Here is a 15262-nt window from a genome sequence, read left to right as displayed (position 1 = left end):
AAACACTAACAAATAAATAAATCTCAATGTGTGTGTCATACTTAATAAATATAAAATTTTCCCACATATATACTTCAAAATATTTCTAAATACACTTAAACATATACATCACTTAAATAAAAATAAACATAATATATATCAAATACATTTAAATACACTAAAATATATTCGAAACTCAAACTGATACAAATACTCAATTAAGAAATTAAATGCACCAAATAATCATGAACAGTTCAAAATAAAATTCCAAAATTACACTGCTGTAATTACGATGCCTAATTACAATTTAAAGCAGGTAAAAATTACATCTTAATTTTGTTTATTTTCACTAACTAGTATTGCCATGCCTAATGACGATTTAGAGCTGGTAAAACCTACATCTTAATTTTGTTTATTTTCACTAACTAGTATTGACACTTATTTGGCATGTGAGGATGGAAACTGCAGCAAGTCAAACTAAATAACTAGTACAAATATCAAACTCTAATTTTGGACGAGAAAATAAACTAGCATTTGCACCAGATGTTGCAAAGAAAACGCCGTAAGGCTGTAGAAAAGGAACTAGTAGCTTGAAGTGTCATTTAAAATCGATGCAATCTCTACACAGTATTATAATGTTTCAAAATGATATATTTACCATGTCCAAGATCATTTGTAAATTATTTACAATTTAAAGTTCTTCTTTTCATTAAATGACATCGGGTGCTTGCATTTTTTAACCTTCAGTTTCTGCTCACTTAGTAAATCTAAGAGAAGAGCAGAATTTGGAGTTTGCACCTTTGGTTTATTTCTTGTTTTTCTATTTTTGTTACTGCACTGTTGCTTCTGGGTTGGAATACGCTGAACATCCTGAGTTAATTTTCTATAAACTTCTTCCCCATCCAACTTGTGCTCAATAATTTTCCATTTTCCCTCAAAGAATTGACTCATATTAACTGCCATATAATGAACATCATTACCAGGAGGATTATATTTCATTGCATTGGAAAAAGTCAATCTTACATCTTGAGCAAATTCCATTGGGGTGGAATAGAGATCCTTATCCAACTTACTTTGTATAGTGCCCAAATCCATGGGTTGAGTGATAATCTGAAAATACTCAGGGATATTTAATTTAACTGGATCAACAGGCTCATTGAATACCTAGACAAATTTATGTGTCCTGAGAGTATCAACACACTAGTTCATCTACTCAGCAACTGTTTTTATTTGGACAGGATCCGTTTCAGCCTCTTCACGTCTTTTGATTCAAATCTTCCAAGAAGTCCAGGCTTTACACATATAGCACCAACTTCATATAGGCCTGCAGAATTAAGATTTATAGACTCTCTTGAGGGAACAGGAATCCTCCGAGGCAATCTCGGAATCAAACCTGGCGGAATCTCCAAAGCTTTCATATTTTACATATTGAACCTTCTGCCTCCTTCCATCTGAATCCCCTGTAACCTCCAATGCATAAGGGTAATCGAGGAGCATATTGTATGAAGTCCTAGCTGATATCTTTTTAGATTTTTTCATGATGGAATTCCTGTTGAGGTTGTTCTGAGGTTGGTGTTGCTCACGAGTTACTATAAGGGCAGAGGACCATTTAGTGTATTAATCACATAAGCATACAATTCTGTAAAACCAAAGAATGGGTTCCAAGGCCGAGGACTCTAGAATCATACCTAAAAGGCTCACTTCCAATTGCCAAGAAGCAACCTGAATGGGGATAAAAAGCACACAATAAGCTAGAATTATAATGATAGTACAGCTTCAGAAATTGACACTACCATGCTCATCCTAAATTCATAACAAAAGTTTTAAATATGTTGACTAATACAATTAAATGCCGTAGTAGTAGACAATAGCGAAGGCTCCCAAAGTTCTAAAATTCTATTTCAATTCAATATTAAAGTCATTGCTCTGACATCTTGAAGATGAAAAAGTAGATAACACAAATGAATTATCACAGAGAAATTGGATTAACTATAAATATTACATTACAAATAACTTTCACACAATTTACAACATCATTGTCTTGAATACCATAATATACGACTAATTTTATATATGTCAAACAGATAACCACAATGGTTGGTGAAAGAATCTTGAAATGCCTCTAGCATTAGCTAGGAATAAAACAACTAAATAAACGAAACCAAAACCAAACCCTAACAAGCATTTTCATAATACAGGGCAATACCACAAGAGGAAGATCTAGAATCACTGCTTGAGCTACTTGAACTACTACATTTGATGCTAACTGCTTCCATATCTTTCTCAATATAAACACTAGGGAAGTTCGTTGCAGACATCTCATCCCCACCAACATCGACATATTCATCACCAGGGTCACCACCTACACATGTACAAATGCTTAACATGAACAACAGTAACGAAATGCAGAAATTCCATCTAAAAGAATAAATACAAACTTGAAATTCTGACTAGAATAAAGAGTAAACCATGTTGGACTACTTTTGTGGGCTGACTCTCCAATTGTGATCCAACACTAGCATTCACAGGCTGCTATAGAAAATGTCAGTGGCTCTCGTAAGGACAAACAAACAGAATATGAGTGAATATTGAAAAGAACCAAATGACGATATGGCCATTATCAACTACATTTAAAATATAAGACAGTCATAACTCTAGGACAACATACCTCAGGATTAGGAAGACCTGTTGGAGCCTAGGCATTTCTGGTGCATTTGCCTATCTCTTTGAGGCAATTTGAAGCAAGGTTCTGTAGCTCCCATAAAGAATCATCATCAAAAGCATCAATATCAACTTTTATTTCCTCCTCATTCTCACTTAGACCAGTGTGCTTCCTTAAGAATGTAATTATGGGTACCGGCATCTCATATGGTAACTAACTGTTCAAGATCCTGACTAATGCTTTTATTAACTAAAGCCTGGCTGTTGGAATGGAACCATGCCTTTTAGCGTTCTGCTATTAACTAGAGCCTGGTTGTTGGAGTGGATCCGCCCCTTTTAGCCTTGTCAAATCCAATGGTGAACCCATCTGTAAACAAAATTGATGTTGATCATGGTGGGGATTCGGGATTCACAAGGGATCAGGTGGAAGCCATTGGCATGTATCTAGGTATTGCAGCCATTACTGGAGTTTTAATTTTCTTTTTAGTATACTGCAACAAGCGCCGCAGGAGAGCCAAGTAACATGATACTTCCACGTTTGATGAACAAGATGCGGAATTCGATTCTGCTTAGAGTTAATAAGAAGAACACAACAGAGAGCAAGTGCCCAGGGACAACAATCCAGTTGTAGCTCAGTCTGTATAATCACTATCACCTCTAAGCTACAGGGTCCAAGGACAGCTGCCCCAGTTAAGAGTGTCACTGCTGCTGGCGAATTGAACTCAAAAGCTGAGTCCCCCAAATTCTAACTTTGTTGTTAGACCATCAGTTTTGATTTATATCTCTGCTCAGTGTAGGGCCAAGAGGGTTTTAAAGATGAACACAGTATTACATTTTAGATTGGTTCATTATGTCAGAGACTATCAGCAAAGAAGAGGCACTTCTAGGACACTTGATCCCAATTTTTCTTAGGCGACTTTCCATGGTGGTAGGATTTCTATTGCATCTTCCTGAAGTTTCAAATTTGATTCAGTCTTATTAGTCTACACTTACAGTTATGTTTGATTTGCCATTATTCCAAAGACAGCTGCCCCAGTTACAGGCTACCGCTAGAGTGTCACTGCTGCAGGCGAATGGAACTCGAAATCTGAGTCCCATAAATTTTCACTTTGTTGTTTAAATATAAGCTTGGTACTATACTTTAGATTAGTTCATTATAGCAGAGACTGTCAGCGAAGATGAGGCAAGAGGAGGCACATCCAGGGTAATGGATCCGAATTTTTCACAGGCGCTTTTCCATGGTGCTAGGATTTCTATTGCATCTTGCCCTATTTGTCTACACTTTCAGTTATGCTTGATTGGCCATAATTCCATGGAAATTTATGGGCTGTTATTTTGAATGAGGTTAACTCCAAACTTATTTTCATGCTTTCTTCTGCCCACTGCCCAAGTCAGTGAAAGAAAATTCTTGTGACCAAAAGGACTTGCCTCTGTAGTGTCCTAGCAAGTGTTTGGTTGGATGGTACAAACTTTATTCGCTTGTCCCTGCCCTCTATGCAAGTATTTGGTTGAATGGAGAAAGCTTTACAAGCTTGTCCCTGACCTCTATGCAAATTATTTGTAACTGGTCACAATATATCCCAACTTATAAAATATTAAAATGACAGTTTTCTGATTTATTTAGTGCTCTGTTTTTTACCTTGAATGTAGTAAAATATTAAAATGACAGTTTTCTGATTTATTTAGTGCTCTGGTTTTAACCTTGAATGTAGTCATATTTCATTTCTCAGCATTAATAATAATAATTCAATTTTAAGATCACCCTCACGCGAGACATCAAGCAATTTTCACAGGCGCTTTTCCATGGTGCTAGGATTTCTATTGCATCTTGCCCTATTTGTCTACACTTTCAGTTATGCTTGATTGGCCATAATTCCATGGAAATTTATGGGCTGTTATTTTGAATGAACTTAACTCCAAACTTATTTTCATGCTTTCTTCTGCCCACTGCCCAAGTCAGTGAAAGAAAATTCTTGTGACCAAAAGGACTTGCATCTGTAGTGTCCTAGCAAGTGTTTGGTTGGATGGAACAAACTTTATTCGCTTGTCCCTGCCCTCTATGCAAGTATTTGGTTGAATGGAGAAAGCTTTACAAGCTTGTCCCTGCCCTCTATCCAAATTATTTGTAACCGGTCACAATATTTCTCAACTCATAAAATATTAAAATGACAGTTTTCTGATTTATTTAGTGCTCTGTTTTTTACCTTGAATGTAGTAAAATATTAAGATGACAGTTTTCTGATTTATTTAGTGCTCTGTTTTTAACCTTGAATGTAGTCATATTTCATTTCTCAGCATTAAAAAATAATTCAATAATTCAATTTTAAGATCACCCTCACGCAAGACATCAAGCAATTTTCGCAGGCCCTTTTCCATGGTGCTAGGATTTCTATTGCATCTTTCCCTATTTGTCTACACTTTCAGTTATGCTTGATTGGCCATAATTCCATGGAAATTTATGGGCTGTTATTTTGAATGAGGTTAACTCCAAACTTATTTTCATGCTTTCTTCTGCCCGCTGCCCAAGTCAGTGAAAGAAAATTCTTGTGACCAAAAGGACTTCCATCTGTAGTGTCCTAGCAAGTGTTTGGGTGGATGGAACAAACTTTATTCGCTTGTCCCTGCCCTCTATGCAAGTATTTGGTTGAATGGAGAAAGCTTTACAAGCTTGTCCCTGCCCTCTATGCAAATTATTTGTAACCGGGCACAATATATCTCAACTCATAAAATATTAAAATGACAGTTTTCTGATTTATTTAATGCTCTGTTTTTTACCTTGAATGTAATAAAATATTAAAATGACAGTTTTCTGATTTATTTAGTGCTCTGTTTTTAACCTTGAATGTAGTCATATTTCATTTCTCAGCATTAATAATAATAATTCAATTTTAAGATCACCCTCACGCGAGACATCAAGCAATTTTCACAGGCGCTTTTCCATGGTGCTAGGATTTCTATTGCATCTTGCCCTATTTGTCTACACTTTCAGTTCTGCTTGATTGGCCATAATTCCATGGAAATTTATGGGCTGTTATTTTGAATGAGGTTAACTCCAAACTTATTTTCATGCTTTCTTCTGCCCACTGCCCAAATCAGTGAAAGAAAATTCTTGTGACCCAAAGAACTTGCCTCTGTAGTGTCCTAGCAAGTGTTTGGTTGAATGGAGCAAACTTTATTGGCTTGTCCCTGCCCTCTATGCAAGTATTTGGTTGAATGGAGCAAGCTTTACAAGCTTGTCCCTACCCTCTATGCAAATTATTTGTAACAGGTCACAATATATCTCAACTCATAAAATATTAAAATGACAGTTTTCTGATTTATTTAGTGCTTTGTTTTTAACCTTGAATGTAGTCATATTTCATTTCTCAGCAATAATAATAATAATTCAATTTTATGATCACCCTCACGTCAGACATCAAGCAAGACACCAAATTGTTGTATGAGACTAAAGTCTCCAGTGGTATACATACTCTACCACTTCTGGATTTGAATTTGAACTTTTTCATCTGATTATAGCTTAAAAATATGTAATATTTAATGCTACCAGAACTTTTACTGGACATTTCTGAGAAATAAGCATTGCTCTATGCATAACACATAGAAGGAAAATAATTCATTTTATATGGTGTAGTGTAAGAGCTTGGCTTAGTGGTTAAGAATGAGTACCAAAGGGGGTTTATCAAATCGTTTGAGCTGAGGAATCACTCGTTAACTCTCAAGATAAAATAGGCAGTAGTCTAAATAGGTCATTGTTTTCCCTTTTCTTAGGCTGAATTTTCAGTTGATTTTATTTGACATTTCGTTAGAAATTGGGAAAATTATAGTTGCAAGTTGTTGAATCTATTGCTTCTTGGTTGGAATAAGCTGAACATCCTGACTTAACTTTCTATAAACTTCTTCTCCAGCCAAATTCTGCTCAATAATTTTCCATTTTCCCTCAAAGAATTGACTCATATTAACTGCCATATAATGAACATCATTACTATGAGGATTATATTTCATTCCATTGGCAAAGTCAAGCTTACATCTTCAGCAAATTCCATTGGGGTGGAATAGAGATCATTATCCAACTTACTTTGGATAGTACCCAAATCCATGGGTTGAGTGATAATCTGAAAATAGTCAGAGATGTTTAATTTAACTGGATCAACAGGCTCATTGAATACCCAGGAAAATTTATGTGTCCTGAGCTTCTTCAGAGTATCAACACACTGGTTCATGTACTCAGGAACTGTTTTTCTTTGGACAGGATCAGTTTCTTCCTCTTCACGTCTTTCGATTCAAATCTTCCAAGAAGTCCATGCTTTACACCTATAGGACCAACTTTAGACTTTTGTGCCATCTTATCATTACCATAAACATACTCAGAATTGAGGTAGAGTTGATTCGCTTTAGGAGTTCACTTTTCTTTACCAAGAGAACGTAAGACAACATTACTTCCATCACTTACAAATGATGATTGTCTACAAAAACCACTATCTTCTTGAACCTTGAAATATGTCCATCACTAACAGTTCGAACACTGCGAGAGGAAGTAAGCAGTAATTCTTCAATTCTGTGTGCAACGGATCTCACCTGGTCCAGTTCCAACTTAAGTTTCTTTCTCAGCTTCATTTTTTCACTCCTTCACATCTGTGAAACTGCAATAACATAAGTGGGAACTCCAAGAGCATCCATTTTATGGCCTGCAGAATTAAGATTTTATGGTGCAAGATCGTACTTAAAAAGCCTCACTTCCAATTGCCAATAATCATCTTGAATGGGGATAAAAAGCACACAATAATCTAGATTTATAATAAAAGTACAGCGTCAGAAATTGACACTAGCATGCTCATCCTAAATTCATAACAAAAGTTTTAAATATGTCAACAAAATCATCTTACAAGGGCTGCCCTTAAATTCAGAGATATGCTCGCTTGCATCTTGAACTATGAAAGAACTTAAATTTAAATGAAGATATAAAAATGTTAAAATATTGAAGATTGGTGATGTGAAAGGCAAAGGCATACCTACCAGGATTCACCCGACCTTCGTGTCGGGCCTGGGTTCAAAGGCCATGATCCCCATTTTGCCAATATTGCCAGAAATGCCTCCGTCTAAAGGGAAGTTGGTAAGTAAACTCCATGAATTTCGGCTTAAACTATGAACAAGACCCTCTATAGTGTCCACAACATTGTTGACAATGCAAGCGCAATCCCCCACCCCTACAACTTGTATGATGCTAAACGGGAAGTTAACATCAGGCAAAGTCCTGTTAAAACCCTCGCACATGGAAGAGGGCATCTGTGTTATCTCCTTCCATGATGATGAGGAGGAAGACGAGTTCAGGTTCACCTTCTCAAACTCCCAAATAACCACATCCAGCAATTCCTCATTTTCTGATATAACCCAACGATTAGAACCCCCGACCTGCACACGAGAACTTGAGGCATCATGTACTTGTCATGGGTTGTCTCTGGAAAGGGCACGAAAAATGGAATATCCATCTCTTATGCTGAAACCCAAAATGCTGGGCTTCGCATTACCCGACATGGCCATTGTCAAACAGTAGAAGGATTCACCAGAGAAAGCCATTTTCGTCTTAATTATTCACGCATCCCTGGGCAGGTGTCCCGCGATCCTCCATGATTGATCAGTAGAGTCAAAGACTTCCACTATCTCTGGACCCCAGTGACACGAATCTCCCACAGCCACAACTTGGTATGCATCTCGATTGTCGCTCAAAACGATGTCTCTGAGGATAATGGCCGTTGTAGTTGAAACAGGGGAACTCTTAATGTTGTTCTTGCCAGAGGATTGCAGACCATAAAATATTTGGGATTACAAAATGCATGACCAATGTCCACCAAGAACAGGCCTGCGGCTGATCTATCACAAAAGACTATGTATTCTTTTTCCACCCCTAAAAGAAAGGAAAGGGAGATGGACAGGATCTTCTTCCAGGGTCCCGTCGAGAAGCAGTAAGCCAAGCAGTTCGGCATTCCATATCTGGTGTCTTGTAAAATCAGCCATGGCTCCCCGTTGGGAGGAAATTCACAAGATCTTGGGCTGTGTTCCATTGCTCGGCCTCGGCCCCTATCATTCCGCCATCTCTCCGCCCGACCTGTGCTGCTCATATCGGCAACCAGGCCTGGAATTTCAAATTCCTTTTGCCTTTCAAATTCCTTTTGACGGCGTTTTTGTATTTTTTTTTACCCTTCGTTTTCCGTTTTAACTAACTAAATATGTCAGCGTCACGGAAAATTCATTCGCAGAGACTCTTTGTCGACAGTTATCGCCAGCAGGCAGTCTATGCGAAGGCAGTCTATGCGAAGGCAGCATAAGAGTCTCATCGCAGAGTCTGTTCGCCAGCAGGCAGTCTATGCGAAGGCAGCAGAAGAGTCTCATGGACAGCAGGCTATGCCTGGCTTTTCATGGCCCATTACCATGGGAAAATACCATTTTTTTATGAATAAAACAGATTAAACGAACGGCAGAAAACACTCCAATCATCTAACACACAAAATCAATGGCTCACGATCACACACGTCACATTTTAGGGATGTCTTTCTCAGAGGGAACGCCTTACGGCATAATAAAATATTTTTTTTATAAAATTACATTTCTTAACGCCATAAATTAAAATATCAGATGATGTTTTTCCAGTCAAGTAACAAATAAATTAATTTCCGAAAATCACAACCTATACAAAGAGACAAAAAATGCTTTTAAATCTCAAAAAGAGTTATGAACTTTAAAAGAACACATCTATAATTTTTCTGCCATTTCAAGTAACAAAGATTCATAAAAAATTTGATTATGATTTTGGTATGTATATAATATTTCTTAAAAAAAAATTATAAGGATCATGAACGATTGACGTTGACAAATGAAGATTATTAATTGATATGATATTCAGCTACAATAGAACTAGAAGAAATTAGGGCATACCTGTTATATTCAGTAAGTCCATCGAATTGATAAATGTCTGTACATAAGTCCTCTCCAGTAAATATCATTCTTCCCAATAAAAATGAAGAGGAAGACTTCTCTTCTTCTCACAAGTAATGCTCTGCTAAACCAGAAAACTCTGGAGAGACTTTTTTTTATAGTTGAACAAATATTTCAGGATGTAATCAAGATATCACCACTCATCATAAATAGATGACACTCAAGCATACATATATCAAATTACATGCATATATTAAATTATAAAACTAGATCTGGCAAGAGCTTATTAGAGCCAATTTTTAATGTTTATAATCACCGCTGAAGAGTGCAAACCATAGAACAAAGTCTAAAACGACCATTAATTGCTTTTCCCTCAACAACCGCATGATTTGGGCATTGAATCTGGTCAACTAACAACGAATTAATTTCAGTTCTGTTAATGAAATCTCTATTCGATCAGCAAGTAAATGGATTAACACAATTGTTTTTAGCTAAAGATGGAACATGAATAGAAATATATTTGGATAATACATGTATTCTTGCTGAAACTACAAAGATATTTATTACCCAACTGAAGGTACTTTAAGAACACCAGTGATATCCAATCACTGTATTACACAATATGTTGTTGGCTGCTTTGTTTAGAGAGAGGAACAATTGAATGATCTTGTTCAACTCACACAGATAAGAAAAGGATTTTAAGGCTGTTGCAAAGGTGGAACATGAATAGAAATAGATTTGGATATAATACATATAGTCTTCCTGAAACTACAAAAATATTTATTACCCAGCTGAAGGTACTTTTAAGAACACTAGTGATCCAATCACTGTATCACACAATATGGTGTTGTTGGCTGCTCTGTTTAGAGAGAGGAACAGTTGAATGATCTTGTTTAACTAACTCAGAGAAGAAAAGGATTTGAAGACTCTTATACAATTGAAGGCTAATTGAAGAACATTATGGTCCAATCACTATAGTAGACAATATGGTGTTGTTGGCTTCTTTGTTTTTAGAGAGGAACAATTGAAGGATTTTGTTTACCTCAACTCAGAGAAGAAAAGGAATTCAAGGACGCTGCAATTGTGTAAACTATACAAGGGCATAATTAGAATGTTGTTAAATCTTTGAATATGAAAAGAAAATATCAACCGCTAGAATAGTATGGAATGTCTAAAACTCTAATAGCTTTTCACTTTCTAGTAGGATAAGAGTATTCACTTTCTAAGAGTTTTCACTTTCTTGTAAGGATAAAAGTATTAAAGGAGGAGATGTAGTATGCCAAAGCTTTCAATATTCAAAATACAAAACTAGTAAAGACACATTCCACATTCTTCGGATAAGATAATTGAGAAACTAGAATTTGTTTAAAAGAATTATTTAATTTGAATGGATTATAATAATAAAATAAATCTATGTGTTTAGAGGAAGTTTAATTGGTGATCAAAGTAATATGATCTTTGTGTAAATTGAGAAATGAAAGATTCAAATCCCTTAGAAGAGTCGTATACTGGAGAGTTTACTAATAGTTATATTGAGAGAAAAACATACCTAATCAGATTAATCTTATTAAAAGAAACAGAGCATACATGTGATGGGATTCGGGTAAGGTCATCCAGGTATGTTGAGAGGACCATGTATATCTCGTTAAATTGAATTGTCATAAAGAAGAAACAAATCATACTTGTAATGGGGATTCGTGTAAGGCCATTCAGCTATGTTGAGAGAAGTACAATGTAGATTATAACTATAATTATAATTGTAATTATACAACCAGGCTATTAATATCAATAAGTTGAATTAGCATATGGATGGACGGTAATAATAATATAATGTAAAGCTATGTTGAGAGAGAAACATATATAAGCAGACTAATCTCATTAACTTGAAACGAAACAAAGCATATCTGTGATGGGGATTCTGGTAAAGCCATCTAGCCATGTTGAAAGGAGGACAGTGTTAATAATAATTAATGTAAAATACTTATTAATAATATAATATAGAAACAAAAGAACCTATATAACCACGTTAATCTTATTAAGTTTAATTAGCATAAAGAGGAAACAGGGCATACCTGTGATGGGGATCCTCTATTTCTGTGGCTTCCTTCTTTTCAAGAATCATTGTTTGAAGAATGCAGATCATGGGCCGGAGTCTTAAACAAATAGTTGACATTAATCAATTAAAAACCAAATACCACGATGAAACTTCATAATCTGTTTAGAAATATCCTAAGTACCCTTTGTTTCATACCTATTTTGCTTTTAGCAAAACGTTGCAAGGAAATATTAAACAGAAACCCATAAAAGAAAAGAAATCATAAAGATAAATACTGTTATTGAAAAAAAAAATAGAAAAAAACCAATAACGCCGTCTTAACTTCTCATAGTCAGAGTATGGTATTTCATTCCACCAAGAATTTACAAAAGAAGGTTCTGAGGTTACAAAATAGTTGATACCTGGAGAAGAATTCCTGTATTGCAATTCAATGATTGAATCAAAGGATTATTCAATGAATGGATTTGAATTCCCTTTTATTCCTGATGTAGATTCAAACTCCTCTGTTAGACTAACAAACAAATACATACCACAGAGACAATTATATAGAAACATGGGAAGTACTTTCACTTTACACAGATTTTGCACACAGGAGATTGTGAACATGAAGCTTCTGGGGATATATATAAATTTTTCAATCCTAACTTCTATTTTTCTTTGAACCATATTTTCAATGTTAACGGTTATTTTTCTTTGAACCATAGGTTAGTAAACGTATCTTTCGAGAGATATTGCTTTTCCCTCCTTTTTGCCGACCATCCTCGAGGTTATAATTTGAATTCCGTTCTTCCCCTCACAATTTGAGGGATCATGGTTATGCCATTAGAGCACATCAAGAGATATGGTTGTTTGATGTGAACTGGGAGACCACTTTCACCCATAGCGGTATTAGTAGTTATAATTTTTTTAGGTTAGAAATCTAGTTTATAAAGGAAATCAATTTGGGAATTCTATCTTCTTATTTATAATTTATATCAACTAACAAGTAGAGTTAGAGATATTTAGGCACTCTTATATCATATTAATAAGAATATGGTTACTTCAATCATTATGACTAGACAAATTAAGTGAATTTGTTAAACCTAATTTATATTAGTTAATAATTTGACTCAAATGATAAATCATTATGACTAGACAAATTAAGTGAATTTGTTAAACCTAATTTATATTAGTTAATAATTTGACTCAAATGATATAATTTAGGCACATATTGCTCTTATATTATATTAATAAGAAAATGGTTATTTTGATCATTGAAACTTCTAATGAGCTCTTGCTCTAGACTTCAATAAGTCAAGACCACACTTCCAAACATGTTAGCATTATGAGAGCTTAGAATCAAGTTTTTTCTTCACAAAGTACCGCCCCCTCAAAAGTTCTCTAAGCTACTAGTGCTCCATTCAAAGATTCTTCCTCTCTGAAATGTAAAGTTTGATTTTTGGTTGGAGTGCGACGAGACAATTTGGTAGTGACATAGACCTTGGTCAAGGGCCGAGTTGAACAACAAAATGATGGTAAGTTGGCTAGAGTGCCATGGGAGAATTTTGCAGACCTTGTATAGGTTGAAGCGCATGGAAGAAGAGAAAACAAGGATTCGTGTTGAACTTGAAGTTTTGGAGACTTTCGATGGAAGATTACAATGACACCTTGTGCAAGGAAGCAAGGAATATTGGTTGTTGTAGGAATTGTTGGGGCAGTTTGTGACCTTCGGGTAGAAGGTGCAACGCCCATTACAAGGATGGAATGTTATGAACTTTGCGATGAATGGGCCATGCTTAACCAATGTATAATTAGCTAAGTGCCCAACATGATTCATGAACAGAACGAAGGAAGGGCACACTGGAATGAAGTGAAGGAAACATGATATGAAATATACTTGGGTGGACTTCATCATTGGAGCTTCGTTTGGGCTAAGAGGGGAGTCTTTGGAAAACCTTTAATGGGGGGGGAAACGATGATAGAAGGGACCTACGATGCGATATGAGGGTAGGGCAACCTAGGGTGCTAACTTGAACAAAAGCAAGGTATGCTAATCAAAGGAGAAAGAAGAAAATTCGCTGAGTAAGGCAGACCCGAGTTGAGGCACGCTTGGGTAGACTAGGCACAAGTCGAGTTGCAGGAAGTGAATTTGGGAAGACTGGGCATAGGTCGAGTTGTAGGAAGTGTGCACAGGCAGACTGGGCACAGGCCGAGTTTTTGCAGGAAAGTGCCAAACACTTGGGCAGTTTTGACAGATGAATTTGGGGGTTTCTTCGTAGGTGCGCAAACACCAAGTTGGGCACAATTTTGGTTAGATTGAGTTGTGCTCACTGCATAAGGGTGTGGCACATAAAACTTTGTAAATAATGAGGGCACTACATCGCCTTGGCCATGACTAACCAATTGTAAAGATTTTTGTACAAATATTTATATGACAGTTAGGGCAAGCTAATTTGGGGAGTTTCTTCCTGCCATGTAAATCTTGTGTACATTAATTATTTGGACTATTGTGTTTATTGCTGAAGATTTCTGCTACATAAATAAGAAAGAGAACATGTAATAAAATAAAAACTAAGTTTTGGTAGTAGGCATAGTCTGAAAACTCAAGTAGTGTAAAGCAAAAAAGTTAGCCGATGTTGCACGAGTCGCCGACAGGTTGGGTTAGGCAGTTGCCCAAGATGTTTGAGTGTCAGGCACTCAAGTTGGTACTACATCCAGCAGGCACTCGTGACTGCCCATGAACATGTGGAGAGGTGAAAAAACAAACTGAGTTGGGAAAAGAGTGTTGAAGAATCTAATGCATTTATCATTAAATAGATTCTTCTATACTTGATAACAATTTGTGAAAATACTCGATTCTTCTATAACCATGTTGAAGAATCAATGGCAATTAGCATTAGTAAGATTCTTCTAGGCATGATAACTATTTGAGAGGCAATTTTAATTTTCTTATTAGCACAATCTTCCCTTTGACGTTGCTAGAGTGTGTGTTTCTTATTCATCAAATAGCTATCAAAACAAAGAAACAAGAACACAAGAGTTTGGCATTTTTCCACGGCCAAAACCTCTCCTTCTTAGAGAGGAAAACCCACACATAATTCTCCTTATAGAGATTCCAATTGATGAATATCAAGACCATGACCCTTGACCTACTAGGCCACTCTAACACCAAGGCACCGATCCTCTCCTTATTGCTGAGATCATCATCAACACTGTTGCTTCACCATTGAGGCCATCACTTCTGCACCACTTGCTGCACCGTGACTATTCCTTCATTGAGATCTTCATCACAAACTTGAATCCCTGCACTGAAATCTTCATTATGACCTTGTCTTCATTAGGATTATGATCGAGATGATGACTGTCATTATGCTGAGGTCTTGACTACGTTTAGTATGCTGAGAGTATATTACTTGAGAGATCCCAATTGTGCCGAGATAGTGAGTGTATCCTCTCCATCTGATATGTTGAGACAGTGATTAGCATTGTGGTCTTCATTATCTTATTTATATCGAAACAATGATTGTACTCTTGCATCGAGATTATCATCATAGTTAGGCTAAGACTGTAATTTGTTCACTAAAATTTTCCACAAGACTGTCCTCCTGTAATGTGGATTATATCCCTGTACCCATCCAAAAAAACTGAGTTACTTAT

Source organism: Pinus tabuliformis, chromosome Q (genome assembly GCF_031772625.1).
Source record: "Pinus tabuliformis cultivar Carrire ecotype Pingquan chromosome Q, CPIR1, whole genome shotgun sequence".
In the NCBI taxonomy this organism is placed as follows: Eukaryota; Viridiplantae; Streptophyta; class Pinopsida; order Pinales; family Pinaceae; genus Pinus; species Pinus tabuliformis.
This window is presented reverse-complemented; position numbering follows the sequence as displayed.